The following is a 17,854-nucleotide window of genomic DNA, read 5'->3' on the forward strand; positions in this document are numbered from 1 at the left end:
CCCGGGCGGCGGCGCGGTCGCCGAGTCCTGGGACAGCTCGGCCCGCCCGAACCGCGAGCGAGACCCGCGCCGGAGCCGGAATCGCCGGACTTCTTGCGGCCCCCTTGTGCGCGGCCCACAGTTGCTAGGGAGGCGGGCGCCCGGTGCGGGGAGGGGGCGCAGGGCGGGAAGCCCCCTTTCCCCCTCCCCCCTCCACACCCCCCCCCCCCCCCCCCCCGCCACGGCGGGGTCGTGACCCGAGATGCCCAGCGGGTGCCGCCGCCACTCCCGGGGCCGGGCTGCAGGGGGCCGGGGCTTGGGGCGAAGGTCGCGCCCGCCCCCGGCTCCCCGCGGCCATCTCGGCCCTCGGGCGACGCTCACAGGGTTCCCGAGAGCGGAGCCCCGGCGCGGCTTCCTTGGTGATGTGCAAAGGGCTAATGGCAGATAAACTCCATTTGAAGGCTCCTCCTGCTGGCATAAGGGGAGAGGGGGCTCAGTCAGCAGTGTTTGGGAAGGGGACTGTGGCTCCCAAGACCCCCGCCCCGGGGGCGCTGTCCCTAGCCAGCGCTGGCCACGGCGTCCTTGGGTCCCAGGTGAGAACCCTGCCCTGCAGCCGGCGGCGAGGCAGCCCTGCAGGTGGGAAAAAGAGGCTGCTGATTGTTAAGTACCGGACAACCTTGGCCGTGGCTTCAACACTGCACACCCCCGCCTGCTGCCAGGGCCTCCCTGGTTCCCACCTTCCCAGGGCCACGACTCCCTGCTGTGCCGCATCGGCACACTCACACCCTGGCAGGACTGGGGTCAGAGAGCCCCCCCCCCCCCGGGGGTGTGCCCAGACACACCTGGAACCCAGGGGTCCCCACCCGCAGCACCCTCAGCCTGCCGTCCAACAGCCTCCCTGGCGTTCTGGAAACACCTCTTCCGCTGGGACAAGGACATTGGGTAACACGTTATATTCGGAGGAGCAGAAATCATTAATAATGGAAGGTTGCGTGAACCACATTTTCGTAGTTGTTGCTATTTCCGTGTAATGGAATAATTGACGATAAGATAAGATATTTTCAGCCACCCCCCATTTCACCGGAAATGCACTCGGAGAAATTAAAACAGTTTACTAAAATCCAGAATAGCCATAATCGTGATTTATAGCGTGGAACAGCCGTCCTGCAGAAGAGAAAGCAACAACGACACTTTTTCCTTTTCGAATGGATAAAAGCACATGAAATGCCAATTAAACAGTTCTTCTGATTTCCATTCTCTTTTCCAATATATCTGGGATGAATGAGAATAGTCAGCATCCTTGTTTGTAAATTGTTTTTGTTACCAGTCAGGATTTTTATTACTCAAAATGTTTTTGTGTTATGGAGCAGATATATTTGTATCATATTAATTAGGGAAACTGATAAGTATCATGCAGGATTCAATTATCCTGCCTATTAAATCTGAGCGTTTCTCTGCAGCCCAGAAGGTGTTCACTTTCCGGCGCTGCTGAAAGAAAGCTGGATTATTTCTTGGCCTGGTTTTCAGTTAGGGGATGTTCTGCTGTGCGGGGGCCCAGCGGGCTGAGACTCATGTGTAGGGAGATGGGCTCCACCCTCTGGCGGGAGAAATACCTACAGTCCACCAATTAGGTTAGTTGCTATAGTGACACGGTCTTGTCATTTTCTCCCATTGGGGAAGAATTGCCAGGAAAAGCAGAGAGAGGGAGGGGGTCCCCGGTGGCTTTCTTGAAGACACACACGTGGTGGTGTCGGGACATCCTCTGGACAGCAGGGCTGGGGCGTAGGGATTCGTGGGCTTGGGGGATGTCGAGCTTGGAGGAGAAAGTTGAAACTCCATCGTCTCATCTGGGGAAGCCTCTTTCCTTGTTGCTCAGAAAGAGCTGGTCTCTGTCCTCTTACCCTTGGCATATCTGGAGCAGAGGGCTGGGACCGGATGTGGTTCGAACAAGGAGTGGGGCGCTCTGGGGCGACCACAGTGGTCTGACTGTGGCCGGGTGCTCGGTGCTGAGCATGTGGTCTTTCCTCGCTGGCTCCCGGCACCGTGGCCATCATGCCAGCGAGGGAGACGGGGAAAATGATGAGCTAGTGGAATGCTGTAGGACGCCAAGCCTTGACTTTGAACCTTGTATGCAGTATTCAGTCCAAAGGTGGAGAGCACCATGCCCTCCCCCTTGGGGACAGCTTGGTGGACACACATTCCTGGTGTGCAGGGATTTCTGACACGGGTTTTTTTTCCCAATTAATCCCATCAAAATTGACTTGTAGCTTTGAGTTAAATCTCACATCCTCGGCTGCAACGACGAGAAGAAATTACAAACAACTTCTGAATTGTTTTTAATCCATTAGAATACTAACCGAGCGTGGGCTCTCTGATGCCGCATTTTCTTTACAAATATAATTTATTGCCTAGTTAGGAGAGATTAGAATGTGCTACTTTCTTGCTGTTCAAATTTTAGTTCTGGGGTTCTTGGAGAGGTAAATTTAAGAATACCGGGCTTAATGAAAGGATGCCATTCACAAGTTTATTTCTCATCTCATCTCAAGGTCTTTCTTTCTTTCATCTCAAGGTCTTTCTTTCTTTCTTTCTTTCTTTCTTTCTTTTCTTTATCTTCCTGTGTGTTTTTATTTGATGAATTTCTGGCTGGAGAAAATGTAGTGCTTCTCTCTTTCAACTTCATAAAAACAAGTCACCTCTGTTTGTGGGATTTGAAATAGCCAGGCTGGTTGCTCGAACATTCACGAGGTAAGGGGGTTCACTCACGGAAGCATCCTCCCGGGCAGAGACCCTCGGGGGCAAGTGTTCTGGGGATCAGTATCCGGGGAACAGGGGACACACGGCCTCTCAGGGTTGTCTCTGGCACCTCACTCTTGCCAGTGAGGACAGAGGACAGCGGATCCCCGGAAGGAGGCTGCATCCCACCGCCTGCCTCACCGGGTCTGCTCAGCGCCAGGCCTCCTGGCTGAATCCCACGCTGGAATTTCCTGCTCGGGACTCACCACTTGACATCCACTGAATGACACGTGTAGATCAACTTTCGTGGCACGAAGTATTTTCAGGTGACTTTTATGGACGTAATTATGGGGAAATGTTATGATAATGTGGCACTAGAAAAGGAAAGAAAAGCAAAACATTAAAATCCCCATTTCTTTATATAGCTTCGCAGCTGTGCCGATTTAGAAGGGCTCGTTTCTGCATTAAAATGTGGTGCTCTGGAGTTAATGACCTCTACAGAATGCCACCTGTCACCCAGAGCGTGGGTGACGGCCGAGAGATTGACAAGGAGGACCCAGATCGGGGTCTCCTGCTTGTGGGGGGATCGGAGGCTGGAGCGACAGCTGCGGGAGAGGCGAGGGCCCGTGGACCCGCCCGTTGTCATTTGTTAGGGGGGCGTGTCACTGGCTGTGCTCTGGGGCCCACACTGGCACAGGAGGCCAATGGAATCTAGTGGTGTCCCTTGCTCGCCCTTCGCAGACCCTTGGAGCTGGAGTTTGGGGCTGGTGCCCCAGTGCCCTGTGGCTTCTGCAGGGCGTCCCTCGGCCACCAGCTGGTGGAGGGCCACCAGCTCCCCGAGGGCCGGCTGCTGCCTTCCTACTCTGGTCTGCAGCTTCTCAGACCCGCCTGGGAGCATGCGTTGAAACTCCCGGCGGGCAGCACAGGCTGTCCAGAAACGCCAAGCCGCTGGCGGGAGACGGCGGCACCCTTCTCCCCCTGCACCCTGGTGGATGTGGTGGAGGGCTCTGGGGGCAAAGTGGCTGCCGGGACCAAGGGTGCAAACACTTTTGTCTCCAGCGGGGTGAGCTGGACCCCTCCAGATTGCCCTGCTCCTCCGGTCTCTGGGGAGGCCCTTCCCCCACAGCGCACCAGCCACATCCCGGAGAGTGGCCTGGGCCTGGCGGGAAGGTGGCCCCTTAGTGAGAGTCTGCCTGGGAGAGCTCTCTCCCAGCCACAGCTGCCACCTCCCGTCCCTGGTCCCTGGCGGTCTCCTGCCACAGGTGGGCCTCCCGTGGAGGGACTGGCCTGGGGGTCCCACGGAGGCGCCTGGCTGTCCTTCCACATCTGTTGCATGAGGCAGGGGCGGTGGAGGGCCAGCCCCAGGCACCGGTGTAAGGCAGGAGCCTCGGCCTCCCGTTGATTCCGGTGACTGGGAATTAGGGGCCCCGGGAAAGAGGTGGATATGGTGGCCTTCCTGGGCTGGCATCCCGAGGGGACTGGACGTCAGCACAAAGCAGAGGCAGTCGGGCAGGGCACGTGCAGCCTGGGCCAGGCACACTGTTCTGCTGGCACCCTTGCCCTCTCTGGTCACAGCCAGCCCCAACCTCGGAACGGCAGGCCGCAGCCCAGGGTCTGGCCCCGAACCCCTGTTCCCTCCCGCAGCTCCTCTTTCCTGCCTGGCCGTCAGCGGGGCCCTGCCTCGGCCGTCCCTGCGCCCGGCCTGCTTGCACCGTCTTCCTCCAAAATGAGTCTTGCTGTCCTCCGGGTCTGCCTTCGCTGTTGTGCCCCAGCCCCTCCTGGGCGCCTCAGCACCGTCCCCAGTGGGGCCTCTGCCTCCAGGCTGGCCGCTCTGACACCCCACCCGTGGCTCCCCGTTGACCGAAAGCTCTGTGCCTCTCTTCTCCTCTGGCGATCAGCGCTCACCGCATGCTCGGGTCGCCCCGGGCCTCCCAAAGCCAGATCTTGCCTTGCTGGTGGGACTCTGGGTGCCTCTGGCCTGCTCTGGCAGAGTCCGGCCCGAGGCCTCCACCAGGGGCTTCCCTTCTTAGGAAGGTGGTGTGTGTGTGTCTGTTCTCACCTGCACAGCCTGGGCTGCCTGGGCCATTGCGATGTTCCCTCACTACCTGCCGGGTCCCCTCAAGGGGTAGCAGCACCCTGCACTGCTGCTGACTGCAGGCAGGCACCGTGAGCTGGACTGGCCCTGGGAGAGAGCCTCCTCCAGGAAGCCTCCCTTGAACACACGGCTTCATCCCCCTCCCCCGTGCAGTGCTGTTCATCCGAATGCCCCGCCCCGGGCAGTGAATGCTCCCTTCATCCTGTTTTAGGCTTTGAGCTCTGGCCCTGACACGGCCACTAGGGGCCTGACTGCCTGACTCTTGGAGCAAACGCTCCTTGATCCTGGCACCCTGACGCTTTGACCACAGTGGATTCAGTTCTGGAGGCGTGGCCAAAGGTCTGGGGGCGTGACCAAATGTCTAGGGGCGGGGCTGAAGGGCTGGGCCAAATTGAAGGCCTGGGGGCGTGATCGAAGGTCTGGGGGCGTAGTCAGGTGTCTAAGGGCGGGGCTGAAGGAAGGGCGGAGTTGAAGGCCTGGGGGCGTGGCCAGAGGTCTGGGGGCGTGGTCAAATGCCTGGGGACAGGCCTGGAGAGGATGTCTGAAAACTGGCTGGATCCTCGAGGATCAATCTGTTTCCGCAGTACCAGAAATGATTAAAAAGATTTAAAAGGGGAACAAAAAGAGGGAGAAAGTGTGGAACCCTGAGGACACGCTCAGTATTTTGTCAAGCGTCCCTGGTAGGACATTGTCAGAGGCACTCCCGTGACCCTCACCTCCTTTCTGTGGCTCCCGCTTTGACGCCTCCGCGGTTAAGCTCTCTGAGCACTGGTCCCTTCCCACATCCCCCTGCTTCGGGGTTTCTGCCCCCAGCACTGCGCCCGTGTGGGTGTCCCTGAGGTGGGGCTGTCCGTCCTGGGCACCGCGGGCTGTTGAGCATCATCGCCAGCCCCCGTCCCCAGGCCGGGACCCCTGCTCTAGTTTGTGGGTCCCTAGTCAACCCACCCACACCGGTGTTTCCTGGTTTGTTGAGTGAGACTCTGGGCCTGGGGCTCAGCGCGGGCAGGGTGACACCCGCGGGGCTGTATCTGTGGCTGAATGGCCGGCCGTTGGGGAGTTTCCAGGCTGTGGAGCACCCAGCCCGACCTCGACCTCTCCGCCTGCCCAGACCGCACTCCCCAGCCCTTCCCAGCCGTTCCCAGCCTGCTGGAAAGGCTGTCGGCTGGGACAGGAGGTGTCTCCACACGTTTCCACGCACGTCTGTTTTCCAGAGCTGGGAAGCCGCGCAGGGTTCACCCGTCGCTTGCAGTCTGTCGTCTGCGTTGCAATTTCTCCGCGTCGCACGTGTAACCGTGTTGCTGATGGTGATGCCGCCATTTGGAGGCAGTAAACAGGCCTGGCCCTGTGCTGATGGGGAGCCCACCTGCCCTTCCTGTCATCCAGCCGCTTGCTTAATCACTCTCTCCTTTCCGGGGGGCGGTCAGGTCCCTCCAGGTGACTCCGAGATTTCCGCCTAGAGCTCATCGGAACATGTTTCTTCAGTGCATTTCCTTCCAGAAAGTTCTGCTGCCACTGGCAGGACCTTTGGCTGCTGAGAAATGCCTTTATTTCAGTCCTTTTGGTGGAAGCCGGAGCCTGCTACCCTGGACGGGCTGCAACGTGCCCCTTCTGTTGCCCTGTCACTGGGCCAAGGAGCCCCGTGCAGGGAGAGGGCGTCCGGGGTCAGCAGGCCCCCACTGGGGGACCATTCAGACCTCCCGGCCACCAGGGTGCCTGTGCTCCCTGCAGGCCCCAGGCTCAGAGTGGACAGACTCTGTGTGTCTCCAGCCAGACCTGCTGTTGGCCCTGCACAGGGTCAGCCGTGCCAGGAGACGCCCTGCTCGGTAAGACAGGAGAGGTCGAGGTTGGCTGTTCCTAAAGATTTTCTCAGCCACGGAGACGGGATCCGCAGGCGTGGCCCATCGGCTTCCTTTGCCGGCTGCTTCCCCTGCCCCGTCCCTCTGTGCTGTGTCCGTGAGCGTGCACGTGCACAGCACAGACACATCCCGCAACTCCCCTGCTGGGCCTCAGTTTCCCTCCCGAGCTGAGGGTGCTGACCCCTGTGCCAGGCCGAGAAGAGAGCTGAGTCCCGCGGGCTGGCGGGGCTCGTGCCCGCTGCCGAGGCAGACGCGGAGGCCACGGCCCCCTCCCCCACCGCATCACAGCGACTGTTGTTTGTTTTCTGCTTCAGCTCTTTGGGCCGAAGGACCGGTGGGATCTGGCCTGTCGTTCACGTGATAAAGTAGGAATGTCGCCGGACAAACACCTCGAGTGTGCTTTCAGCCGGGGGTGGGTCGCCCGGGTCACCTGGTGCAGCGCGAGCCCCCGCACGTTGATGAGCCGGTGTCCCCGAGCACACAGCACGTGCGGGGACCCTCCACGCTGCGGGGAGACTGGTGCGGTACCCACGTCTGCCCTGGCTGGGCTGGAGAGGAGATCCTGTCAAAACATTCCCTGACACTTAGCAGGCGTGACAGGCTCTTCCCATAACGAGGTGGCTAATTGAAAAGCGAGTCATCCGGGACCGGCTTGTAGTAACGCTCGGGAGCTGGGTTCCACCTTCCTTTGGTCCCTGCCCTGGCTGACATCCCTCCGTATCACAGAGCCCCAGCGGCCGCCTCACCTCGGGGTTCCCAGCCGCGCAGGCAGGGCTGGTGGGTGCCGCGGGGTGGTTCTGGGCCCGGTGGTACTGCCCTGGGGCTCACTGGGGCCCGCTGCGTTTGCTGTTTGCCCTGGAAGGGGTGCGTGAGGAGGAGAGATGGGGGCGGTGGCTTGGGTCTCGGCCGGGGAGCCGGGGGGGTGGGGAGCTGCTCAGAGGGTCCCGGCTCAGCATCCCATCCCTCTGGCACGGTCACTCTGACCCCATGGCCTCCGCCTGGGGGTCCCCTGGTTCAGACCAGCCAGCCAGCCTCGCCGGGGCGCTTGGCCCTGCCTCCTCCTCCAGCCCCTCTCAGCCACCCCATCCTGGCACCCCCCACCTCCTGGCCAGGGCAACCGCACCTTCCTCCCGGTGACCTCCCTCCCTGCCCCCCAGGACCAAGCTCACCTCTCCAGGGGATGCGTGCCTGGGGAGAGGGGGGAGCAGACATGCGTGCAGGTGGATGTGTTGCTCCCGAGAGGCCTGAGCCCTGCTGACCTCACTTTGCCGCTGAGCGGACCATCTTAGGGGCGCAGGGGGCATCTGCCGGCAGGAAACTTGCAGGGCGGGCCGCTCAGGGCTCAGGGTCTGGTCGTGCAGCCACGGGGGCTCTTCTGGAACACGGCCGATGTCCGTCTCACATCGGAGGTGCAGATGGACCCCCGCTGCTGACCCGGGAGGCCTCACGGGCCCTGGGACACGCGGCGGGCGGCCCGCGGATCCTGACTGGTCACTGGGCCTGCACACAGGAGTGGTGTCCCTGCTACGGGGTGATGGCGTGGCCCTGGATGGAGCAGTGGGGACCCAGACGGAGCAGGGGAGCCTGCGTGGGCCTCCTCTCTCTGCCCTGGAGGCGCCAGGAGTGAGCGGGAGGCTGAGCTGGCCCGTCTTCTCCCCGCTCCCACTCTGGGAGTGCTGTCCCCACCACCTCGGGGGCCTCTGCTGGGCAGGAAGGCGGCACATCCACCTGCCCTCTGCACGCCGTGGGTCCCCGCACAGGGCTGCAGGTGCACAGCTGCAGGGAAGGGGTGGGAAGTCGGGGCTCTGAACTTGCAGGGACCCCCACCCAGTCCCACCTGCCTGATCTTCTTCATGTCTGGAACTTCAGGGGAGGGGAACTTCAGGAGAGTGCCAGCACAGGGCGGGGGGGGGGTGTCTCCCGGGGTCCCTGCCGACGGCCTTGAGGGCTGGCGTCTCGTTCCCTCTTTCCTGAAGGCTCGTGTGTGCTCAGAACAGCCGTGCTGGGGCCTCGCCAGTGGATGTGTCCCAGGTCCCTCACTTGCTGTGCAAACCCGCGGGGCGATGAAGGGTCTTCTGCGTGGTCCAGCCGCCAGGCACAGGCTGGCTCAGTGCTGCGTCCTGTCAACAGAGCAGGGGACGGAGCGGGGAGGAGTGCCTCCGCCGTGTTCGCGGCCTCCGATCTGATTGCCGTAATGAGATGCCGGGAAGGTTGGTGTGAACACGGCCCGTCACCTGGAGCTGTGGCGATCCGTGGGGGCGTCGAGCGGCTCTGTGCAGGACTGTCCCGTTAACGATTTTCTCACGGCGGAAATGCTAATGCCTTGGAAGCCGTCTTAAATGCCGCTGGACTCACATGAGTGGCCTCTTTTCAAAAAAGCACTTTGGCTCCTTTTTTACCTTATTTTTCTGCCGTAGTATCCGTTACCTGAGAGCGCATCCCCAGACGTACCTAAATACCGTTAATGGGCTGTATAGGGCTGGTGTTAATTACCTGATGCTAATTTCTGCTCCCCGGCGCTGCGGGGCTGGGGGGGAGCCACGCGGGAGAAGTCCTCCCGCGCTTCTGTGCGCTCACTGTGTGTCCTTTCTCCACCCGCTCCTTTCGGGGAGGGGGGGGCTCTGCCAGCTAGAGGAACGCTCTGTGTGGGGGACACACGTTGTCCCCAGGGCACGTCACAACCTTGAGCTCTCCCGTGTTTGTCATCTGGAGGGGGCTTCTGCCCGCCACGCCCCCAGCAAGGCTGGAGAACTGGGGTGGGGGGAGGCATTTGGTTGAACCCGTCAGCGCCGTGAGAAATGGAGTGGGGCCAAGGGTGCAGGGAACCCTTGTGTCCCGCCCAGCCAAACCACGTAGACACCACACGACGTTCTCACGACCCAGACCCGGGAGCGGGCTTGTGAATGAGCCCCCGAAGTTGTCTGAACCCCGCCGATGAGAGACGGGAGCTCCCCAAGCTAAGAGCAAAACCTAGCACAGCAAGCGTCTGGGACGTTGGAAGCGGGCACCCAGGGGCTTCTAGCGTCTGTCTCTGCCCATCTGGGTTTGTGAGACACGGGCCGTGGCCACGTCTCAGACCGTGGACCTCCTAGACTCGTCGTCATCAAAGTTAGTGTTATGTTGGGGCTCCTGGTGGCTCAGTCCGTTAAGCGTCTGTCTCCTGATTTCGGCTCAGGTCACAATCTCAAGGTTCATGGAATTGAGCTCTTTGCTGTCAGTGTGGAGCCTGCTTGGGATTCTCTCTCTCTGTCTCTCTCTCTCTCTGTCCCTCCCCTGCTCTCTCTCTCTGCCTCTCTCTGTCTCTCTGTCTCTCTCTCTCTCTTTGTCCCTCCCCTGCTCTCTCTCTCTCTCTCTCTGCCTCTCTCTGTCTCAAAAATGAAATAAACTGTAAAAAAAAATCAGTGTTGTGTTGTTAACAGAAATGCATTCAGCTGGGCTCGCCACCCGCTGGAAACCTGAAACCCCGTTTGCTCAGTCTCCATTCTTGGGCCCAGCGATGGGGACGGGCGCACTTCAGAGAAAATAAAGGAGCAAGATGTGGCACCATCGAGCAGACGTGTGGGGAGCTAGAAAGTTCCGTAGGGTGGGCCAGACCCCCCGTGAGGGGGGATGCTCGGCCCAGCCTGTCCTGCCCCGTGGGGCTGCGGCCCAGTGAGGCGAGCTGACCAGTGGGGACATGGTGACTGAACACGCGTCCTTGTCTCATCTGTGCTTCTGAAGCCTCTCAGGGCCTGGGCAGCGTAGGGGTGATGCCCGCGGGGACCGGAGGCCCCCCGATGTCTCTCCGTGAGGCTGGGAAAGGAGACGGACCCCTGGGTGTCTGCAGGCCAGAGAGGATGTACCTGTTTCCTACTGTGGAAGGACCTCCTTCTATGGTGTCACGTTTGGCGTTTCTTACCATTGCAAAGCAGTGACTTAACTCAAGTTCAGGCCCCCTGCCCCGATACCCCCACGGGGCCATGGAGTTCTCGGGGCAGCTAGGGACGGGAGAGGCCGCAGGGGTCTGGTCCCCCAGACCTGGAGGAGCCGATGCCACCAGGCAGGACACGGCTCCGTACTTTGTGTATCCAGAGCGCTCGCAGGTCAGATTTCTGTCTGGAGTGGCTGCTGGCTCAGCACCGTCTCCCTGGGACTCAGACGATGCCTGTGGAAGGTTCGAGGGCTGACCCGGGAGTCCGGGGACAGCTCCTGGTGCCCTGGGGTCCTGGCTCTCTGGAAGGCTCTCCGGAAGGCTTCCCTGGCCTTGGACTTGAGGTCTTGTGTCCCCAACAGTTACTGAGCCTCTGCAAGTGCCAGCAGGGCCCCACACCTCTTCCTGCTGTGTGTGCTGACACCAGAGGTCTCCTGTCTCTGTTCAGGAGGAGGTGGACCCCTCCAGACAGGCAGTGCCTCTGTCTTCTCGAGTCCACGCGGTGTGGGCCTTGTGTACGCTGGGCCACGAACCTCACAGAGGTTCTGAGGTTTCTCCGTTGTCCTGTTATCTACATAGGTGAGGTCAGAGAGGTGTTCCTCTGCATTGACGGCCGATGTCAGTCATTTACACTTGAGTACGAATGAGGCCCTGATGCTGATCGGGCTACCAGGAGCTGGTGTGGACATAAGGTCTCACTGTCTGACCCTGACTTTGAAGACCAACTGAAACAGGTGTTGCTACCTGCCTGGCGGGAGGGCCTCTGGCAACTTCCAGTCCACTAAATGCAGGGGGAAACTGAGCGCATCTGAGGCCCACAGGGGTCCTCGAGGTCAGCTCCACGTCTTGTGGCTCCAGTCGTAGCCCAGACTGAGACCGCTTGCCCCAAGGCCTCCCCCTTTTGGGACTCCTCATGCCCCGTTTGCACCTAGAGGCCCTGGCTGGTTTTGGAATCCTGCTTCCCAGGCTCTGTTCCAGGCTCTGTTCCAGGCTCACCATGGAAGCCCTTCTGCTTCTCAAATTCCTGGCAGATTCCTGTGCTCGGGGCTTCAGTGACAGAGGCTGGACCTGATGCACAAAGGAGCACGTGCTGCTGCCTTGTCAGGGCTCTGGGAACCCGGTCGCAGGCTTGTCCCTGCAGTGGCGCTTCCAGGGTCGGCGTGGGTCACCGTGGCAAAGGGGCGCGCTGCCCTCGCTGTGCCCTTCCTGGCGGATCTGTATCCAGCAAGCACTCCGCACCCCGCGAATCCTCGTGACGCTCGTCAGAGGGAGATGCTTTTGTTCCTGTTTTAGAGGTAGACGAGGCTCAGGGAAGGGGCACGCCCAGGGCCCCCGGGCAGGTGGATCAGAGCAGGACCATGAGCCCCGAGCCTGTGCGCTGACCCCCGACGCTCGGACCCCAGAGCTGCTGGTTCTCCGGGATTCTGGGCCATCGGCTGCGGCCCAGGCGGGCCGGGCTCTGGCTGGTGGCGACAGGCACGCGGGGCCCCTGGGGCTGGTCTCTCCCTCCCTTGGCCGTCGGCCGAGTCACCAGGAGCGCGGCCGTGGGGCTCAGCTCCAGGCTGTTCCTTTTCTCCCACAAAAGCTCCTCGGCCACCGTTTCTCCCGGCACCTGCCTCCCCGAGCAGACCAAGAGCCTGGGAGCGACGCGGCCGGGACAGGGGTCCCTTGGGGTCCAGACCCCTGCCCAGGACCCTGTGCTCTGTGTGAGTATTTTACAAATAACTCCAAGGGAGCTAGAATGGTGCCTTACTTCTGTTTTAAAGCCACAACAGTAAACTCACCTGTCCTCTCAGTGCCTCAGGGACGAGGTCACAGGAAGGTGGCTCACGAAGGTGTCCTTCCTGGGAAAGCGAGTTCCCTTCCTTAATGTCCTGTGGGAGCAGGAGGGGAGGGGATTTGAGGAGGGCTGAGGAGGGTGGCAGGGACTTGTCCCACTGGGGTGCAGGCTGGGGGCTGGCATGGGCGTGGGGACCCCTTGCTGAGGGTGGCCCGAGCTGGGGTCCAAGGACAGGGAGGGCCTGGCAGCCCAGGTGGCCGGGTCTCTGGAAGGCCTGGGCCATCCTTGTCCTCTAGACCCGTGTCGGCCCAACCCCGAGCCTGGGCCTTGGAGACACCAGAGGCCTGGGGAGTCCTTGGAAAGTCCTCCCACCATGATGGCACCAACCAGGCACTTGGCTCCTTGGAGGAGTGGCCCTGCAGAACATTCTGGAATGTGCTCACTGGCTTGTGACCCCCTTTGTGCTAACGGTGGGCTCTCTGGGGTTTTCCCTCAGCAAGGCCACATTTCCGGGTGTGCCGTGCGTTCAGGGGAGGGGATGTGTTCTGGGCTCTCCAAACACAGGCTGGGTTTTGTCCTGGTCAGGGTGTGATGACAGCACGGGAGGGTGGCCGGCCGCACCTGCTCGTGTAGGTGAGCGCTCAGGAAGCCAGCGGCCGGGAGGGAGCACTGGGCCGCCTGTGGGAAGAATTTGGAGCTTCGGGGAAGCCTCGCCTGGGATGGTCGGGGCCGATCCGGATGGCATTGGGGCCCCTGGAGGGGTGGAGGACGTCCAGGAGGTCAGAGGGGCTGTGCGGGGAGGTCACCTCTGCACCCCAGCTTTGTGAGCCAGGCCAGCTGGTTTCCTGTGTGTGGACAGGATGTCACCGCCGCCTGGGGGGGCCTGGATGCGCGGAGGTCCCCAGTCACCATTCATGTGGAGGCCACGGTCCCTGGATGCGGTTAAAGCTCAGAGGAGCACCAGCGGAGTTAACCCTTCGCTTCACAGACAGGGAAGCGGAGTCTTGCCCGGGGCCACCTGGAGAGCAGGGGAGGGCCCGGCTGCCCCCCAGGGCTGGGGCTCAGGGGACCCCTGGGCTTCGCACGGCCTTGGCCCCCGAGTCACGTTTTGCACAAGCTCAGTAGTTGTTGGTTTTGAAAACACAGCCACTGTGAGTGACGACAGCTTTCCCGTCACGTTTAAGATCGGGTCTTCACTGAGCCATTGCAGACTTCAGATCTGAGAGGGAATGAGCAGGGTTTCTCCCGCGGGCTGCTTCTCTTTATTTATTTGTTTATTTATTTTTAAATTTTTTGTGTTTATTTTATTTTTGAGGGAGAGAGAGAGAGAGAGAGAGAGAGACAGAGCATGAGCAGGGGAGGGGTAGAGAGGGAAGGAGACACAGAATCTGAAGCGGGCTCCAGGCTCCGAGCTGTCAGCACAGAGCCCGACGCAGGGCTTGAACTCACGAACCATGAGATCGTGACCTGAGCCCCGACTGTGAACTGCTTCTAGAGCGACACCATCCTTACATCCAGCCACACCCCTGCGTCTGGCTCAGGCCCTGGTGAGATTTGGGGGAAAGACCCCTCCTCCAGGAAGCTCTCCTGGTGTCTCCCACCTGTGCTGTGCCCTGAGGTCCCGCTGCACCGGCCTGTCGCCTTGGTGGCTGAGTGCTGCGACCCTGTCCTTCCCAAGGGTGCCTGACATGTGTTTGCAGACTCCCTTCCCGTGCTCCGAAGTGCGTGGGGGCTTAGAGAAGGGATTTCACTTGTTTGCAAAACCCCCTCCTTTGGGACCCGCCTCCCCTGAGTGGAGAAGGCACACCCCTTGTGTCCTGTGAGGACGTGAGCACCACTGTCACCTGCCGTGGAGACGTGCTTGTCTGGTGACCCCGACCAATGCAGGGTCGGCCAGGACCCAGTGCCGGTCTGTGCTGTGCCGGGACGTGGGGGTGCAGAGCCTCCGGGAGCCCGGGGCAGGGGGGACGGTCTGGAGGGGGTGAGCTGGTCAGCAGGGCCGGCTGGGTCTTCCCCTCGACCCCGCCATGCTTCCGGGTGCTTTTGTTTTAGGCGCCGGCGGGCCTGGGGGGGCTGGCCTCCACCTGCGGGCGGGTGGCCTCTTGGGCCCTGGCCACAAGCTGCCGAATGTGCTGCCCCCCCCACCCCCCGTCACCGTCAGGGACACTCTCCAGCCGGGGAGTCCTCCCCTCCGCTCTGTTCAGAAACCTGGGGAAGTAACCACGTGTGAGACGCTTCTGGGCCCAGACAGGCTGGGCTGTGGGCCCCGGGGGCGTGTGTAGGCGTGCACCTGCGTGGAGGTGTGTGTGTGTGTGCACGTGTGTGTGGCGTCTGTGTGTCTGCGTGTGCGGGAGTCTGCTGCGTGGGTCTGTGTCCCCGTGTGTGTGTGCACCTGTCCACTCTGTCGTGACTGCTCTCTCTGTGCTTGTTCCTGACCAGGGGGATTCCCAGAGGAAGGGGGGGCAGCAGTGGCTGGTCTTTAGCCTCGGGAGTGCTGTCCAGCCCCGTTCTGCCCCCTCCAGCCCCCTCCGGCCCCCTCCAGCCCCGTTCTGCCCCCTCCAGCCCCCTCCGGCCCCCTGCAGCCCCGTTCTGCCCCCTCCAGCCCCCTCCAGCCCGCTCCAGCCCCATTCTGCCCCCTCCAGCCCCCTCCAGCCCCCTCCAGCCCCATCCTGCCCCCTCCAGTTCCCTCCAGCCCCCTCCAGCCCCCTCTAACCCCCTCCAGCCCCCTCCAGTCCCGTTCTGCCCCCTCCAGCCCCCTCCAGCCCCGTCCTGCCCCCTCCAGCCCCGTCCAACCCCCTCCAGTCCCATCCTGCCCCCTCCAGCCCCCTCCAGCCCCATCCTGCCTCCTCCAGCCCCCTCCAGCCCCCTCCAGCCCCCTCCAGCCCCGTTCTGCCCCCTCCAGTCCCCTCCAGCCCCCTCCAGCCCCCTCTAACCCCCTCCAGCCCCCTCCAGCCCCATCCTGCCCCTTCCTGCTCTGCCTCATCCTGCCGTGTCCACTGACAGACATAATGCATTAGGTTCCAGCTGCTCTTCTGATTTATTGGACGCCGCCTTTCAAGTGACATTAAAAACCACCCCTGAAGTTCCTGAATCCCGTCCAGTGGCTCCCTACCTGGAACTGCCGGGGACCGTCAGGACGGGGTGCCCGGCCCCGGCGGCCTGAGCGTGGACAGGGACTCAGGGCAGCCCAGCAGCACAGGAGACAAGGGGCACCTTCAGCATCCACCTCACCTTCCGTGTCATTGCCCTTGCGTGAGATGGCGGGTCTCCAGTGACAGTGTCCCCATCCTGGAAGTTCCGTGCTGGCTGCAGGTTAGCTCTGGGGCCCGGGCTCTTCCCTGGGCTCCGGTGAGGGCCACCGAGTCGCCGCCTGGACGTGCGGGCTCTGGACGCAGCACACACGTGCTCCTCTGAAATTCCAAATTGCGAAAACTTCGTCTCAGTCAGCGTAGCAGAGAGTTTGGAGAGGGGGCGGTAGGCGCTGGAAATTAAACGGCACCTTTTGGCATCTCACGTCGGTGAGGCGGCCAACTGATTATTTTTATATTACAATCCCCAGGCGTTGTCAAATTGATTAATAAATTCGCTGAAAACCCATTATCTTTTAATAAATTAATCTCGGTAGTGGGGGGATGAGTTTCCTCCGACCTTTGCACGCGGGTCGTCTCTGGGCGCCAGCGTGGGGTCGTCGTTGTCCCTGTGGACAGTGCAGACGTGAGGCGTTGTGGCCGCAATCCCTGGTCCCTTAGGAGTGGGCCCGGTTGGCTTCCTTTCCGTGGATGTGCATTGAGGCGACATGGAGAGGGCCCCTGCGTCTCCCCAGGTGGGTCTCTGCTGGGCAGCGTGGGCGCCTCCCGGGCCAGCCCCTCCCCGTTGTCAGCCCGGTGACTGGTCCCAGATGAGAGTCACCAGCCTAGGCTGTAGGGAGCTCCTGAAAATGAGCACAAACTTAGCTCCGAGCTTCCTGGCAGACGAGACAAAAGGGAAAGTCACTGGGGTATGCGGCTCTCCTTGTCCATTAAAGACGTTGGAACAGAACAGGGCCGTCGGATCCTGGCCGTCACTGGCCGTGGCAAATGATCTGCAGCCTGCAGAACTGCATGCAGGGTCAACGGCGTCATTTCCACGGTTACGGGGAAACCACGGGGGCCCAAGGGTGGGCTCGTCCCATCGGCAAGTGGCAGGACGACGACGGTCCTGAGCCAAGGGCCCGGCCTCCCCAGGGGCGCAGCCGTGCCCAGCTCGCTGACACGGGGCTCTGGTGCCCCGTGCAAGAAGCTTTCTGCCCCTGTCGTCACCCTCCCCCGTCCCTTGGTGCCTGGGCCTCCCCCGCCCTGGGCCCCCTGGCTCCTCTCTTGCCTTCTCAGCGGACACTCACCTCCACCTGCCCGCCCCCTGCTCTCCACCCTCCACCCCTCCTTTCCTGGAATAGGGTTTGCCAAGGTCACCGTCCCAGTAGCCCACCCCAAGGCCACTCCTGAAGCCTTCTGTGGAGGGGAGGGGGCCTCTGTCGCCCATTCACAGGGCACCACCACACCCTGCTGAACACTAGCGTCTGAAGTCTGAAGGGAGGAACGAGCAAAGGCACCGGGTTCCACGGGGGCTCCACAGGGGGTCATCCCAGGTTTCACTGAAGAATGGGGTTCAGGGGGTTCAGACAGGAGGCCGTGTCAGGTCTCCCCAGCAAAGCTTCCCAGTCTGGGCCACCTGGGATCTCCACCAGCCTTTGTGGGCAGGAGTCCTTCCTCCAGCGTCCGAACACAGGCCCCACCCTGCCCGGGGCGACCCAGGCGGCTGTCCTGCCAGCCTCACCCACCCGTGCCCACCGCCCCCTGTGCCCACCAGCCCCCTGTGCCCGTCGTCCCCCTGTGCCCACCGTCCCCGGCCCCACCATCCCCCTGTGCCCACTGTCCCTGGTGCTCACCACCCGTGCCCAGCCCACCAACAGGTGTATCTCCGCCTCGACCTCCCGTCAGTGGGTTGGGGAGGAACAGGGGGGACCCTGGTGGTGGCAGCCGGCCCTCTGATTGGCCCGGCAGCGTTCTGCCATTAAGTCGGTGGCCGGCTACCCGAGGACTAATTAAACCAGACGGCGGTAAAACCCGAGTGGAGGCACAGAGACGTTTTTACACTTAAGTTGATCAAAGTTAGGTGCAACAGCATATGCTGGGGGAGATTAAGAACGTTTAACTACATATTAACGGTTCCTCCCGATCCCCCTTCCTGGTGATGTCAGCACAGCCCTCCCGCGGGCCCCGTCTCCGTCGCCGAGACCCCTGGCCCTTGGCTTAGGCGTCATTCGGGCGCGTGTCACGGTCGGAAGCGCGTCCGGAGCGGGGGCGGGAGGGCCTTTCCGGGCGGGGCGGGGGCCGGACGCCATCAGAAGGCCGTCTCCGTGGCGATAGCTTTGCGGGGTCAGCCCAGTTCTCCAGGGCGTCCCCGGCCCACGTGCTGTCCCATTTGTCACGGGGCCCCTGGCTGGGGGCACTGGGCTTGGGGAC

The 17,854-nt window shown here is 61.8% G+C and overlaps 1 protein-coding gene and 2 long non-coding RNA genes across 5 annotated transcripts in view; 2 read left to right on the forward strand and 1 right to left on the reverse strand.

Moving 5' to 3' along the window:
- The window catches only part of TAFA5 (TAFA chemokine like family member 5), a 196,519-nt gene that overhangs the window by 1,476 nt on the left and 177,189 nt on the right, over positions 1-17,854 (forward strand). The gene's annotated exons all lie outside the window — the stretch shown is intronic.
- Positions 10,041-15,950, forward strand: LOC123591489. Of its 3 annotated transcripts, none has more exons than XR_006709378.1 (2): positions 10,041-12,279; positions 15,371-15,950. It is a non-coding gene; the product is annotated as an uncharacterized LOC123591489 (long non-coding RNA). The 3 variants fall into 3 exon arrangements; XR_006709379.1 differs by lacking the exon at positions 10,041-12,279 and adding an exon at positions 12,288-12,823; XR_006709380.1 differs by lacking the exon at positions 10,041-12,279 and adding an exon at positions 13,735-13,900.
- Positions 15,367-17,684, reverse strand: LOC123591487. Its single transcript, XR_006709376.1, has 2 exons — positions 16,002-17,684; positions 15,367-15,834 (listed from the first exon to the last, which is right to left on the reverse strand). It is a non-coding gene; the product is annotated as an uncharacterized LOC123591487 (long non-coding RNA).

The sequence above is a fragment of the Leopardus geoffroyi genome, chromosome B4 (assembly GCF_018350155.1).
Source record: "Leopardus geoffroyi isolate Oge1 chromosome B4, O.geoffroyi_Oge1_pat1.0, whole genome shotgun sequence".
NCBI classification, from domain to species: Eukaryota; Metazoa; Chordata; class Mammalia; order Carnivora; family Felidae; genus Leopardus; species Leopardus geoffroyi.